The sequence below is a fragment of the Otolemur garnettii genome, unplaced genomic scaffold (assembly GCF_000181295.1).
Source record: "Otolemur garnettii isolate 467f Iridium unplaced genomic scaffold, OtoGar3 scaffold00010, whole genome shotgun sequence".
Taxonomy (NCBI): domain Eukaryota; kingdom Metazoa; phylum Chordata; class Mammalia; order Primates; family Galagidae; genus Otolemur; species Otolemur garnettii.
In genome coordinates this window covers 12,669,787-12,671,494 of record NW_003852405.1, presented here as the reverse complement: position 1 = coordinate 12,671,494, position 1,708 = coordinate 12,669,787, and the positions used below count along the sequence as shown (strand labels likewise).

The following is a 1,708-nucleotide window of genomic DNA, read 5'->3' as shown; positions in this document are numbered from 1 at the left end:
CTGAGTTATTTCAAAAGACTCTCCTTCAAGTTGTGAGATTCTTTTTTTTTCTACATAAATCTTTTACTTTAATAAATAAAGCATATTTGTGGCTTAGGTTTCAAGTGACTTTTACGGATGAGGAAAACTTCTAGGCTCCGTAGGTAACAGAGAAGCTCCTACTGCTCAGAGGAATGCATGTGCCACGTGCATTTGGAACCTAAAGAGCAGAGACCTCAGGGCTGAGAACACCATAAACATCACCCTCTAGACTCCATAACAGGGAGGGGAGAAGAGAGTAGGAGGCTCGGGGAAGTTCCTGCAGCCACCCCCTAACAATGTAGGGCCAGCTGAGCTCTGTGTGACTTTGAGATGAACCAGGGTGGGTTCCTGTTCAGACCAAATGAAATATTCTCCCACCGTTAACAATTAGGCCAAGGGCATTAGACACAGAAGGGTTTCCACTGATAAATCCAGAGCAATGTTAGGACAGCAAAGAGGAAGCAACACCGACACTCTTGTTTCTTCAAATATCAGAAGCTTCCATATCATAGCAGTAGCGCAGTGGATGGACTCTCCCTCCCAAAGGCCTAGACTAAAAACTTCTGTTGGCATTTGCACCAAACAAGGCTCCCTGTACTTCTGGCATCATCTGCTGGGCTGTGAGGACCAGCTGGCTTTCTAGGGTATTGGAAACCTTTATTTTACAATCCCCATTATAGATCTCAACACCACCAGCTATTTCCTCAGGCAGGTAGGACTCCTGATCCATTTGGGCATCAACATTGTTTTTAGTGGCAATTTTGTACATAGGGATTGCCTTTTGCACTGCAGCCTTTACCAGAGGTAAATCTTGTTTCCTGCAATGAACAATCATTACGGGCTCCAGCAACTGGCACAAACCTTGGAGGACCAGTCCATCCAGCAGCACTTGGATCTGGTTGTATCTTTTACCATCTTGCTGAATCTCTGTTTTGCTTCATTTAGTAGGTCTATGAGAAGGTCATCTCTTGCTCTTAGCACTTTGAGCCTTGTTTAATTGATCAAATTGGACAGATGAATTTTCTTCTGCTGCTCAATCTGCTTCTCATTCTTCTCACAGTGTTCCGTAACCTTCAGTCTCTGGGTTTGCCTCTATTCCTTCAGCTTTTTCTTTGGCTTCTTGTTCATTGAAAGCCATCTGCTTCTGCACGTCAGCATGGCTGAGGGCCACAGCAAAAGCACTAGTAGGTGGATAGGCACCAGGCTTGAGTTAAGGACAAAAAGGGAGCTGGAAGGAAGGGGAAGAGGAAACTGAGATTCCTTCTTCGGCTCGATTTAGTCGATTGTTGAAGCTTTCAAATGTATTTTGTGGCTCAGTTGTTGAATTCATTAGTTCTGGAATTTCTCCTTGATTCCTGTTTATGAAATCTATCTCGTTGGTCAATTTCCCCTTCATATCCTGAATTGTTTATCTAATTTCTTTGTATTATTTTTCAGAATTCTCTTATATCTCACTTTGAAATCAATATTCAAAGCTTCTTTGAAATCTCTATTTTAAATTCTTTTTCTGGGATTCCAGAAATTTCTTTTTGATGGGAGAATTACTGTGTTCCTTTGAAAGTGTCACGTTTCTTTGCTTTTCATGTTTCCAGTTGTTACATTGATATCTGTGTAGCTGGTGTATAGTTGTTTATTGTTACATTGATATCTGTGTAGCTGCTGTATAGTTGTTTATTGTTACATTGAT

At 41.6% G+C, this 1,708-nt stretch overlaps 1 pseudogene; it reads right to left on the bottom strand.

Annotated features, from left to right (window-relative positions):
• Positions 1-574: 574 nt before the first annotated feature.
• LOC105886435 overlaps positions 575-1,708 on the bottom strand; it is a 20,900-nt pseudogene continuing 19,766 nt past the window's right edge.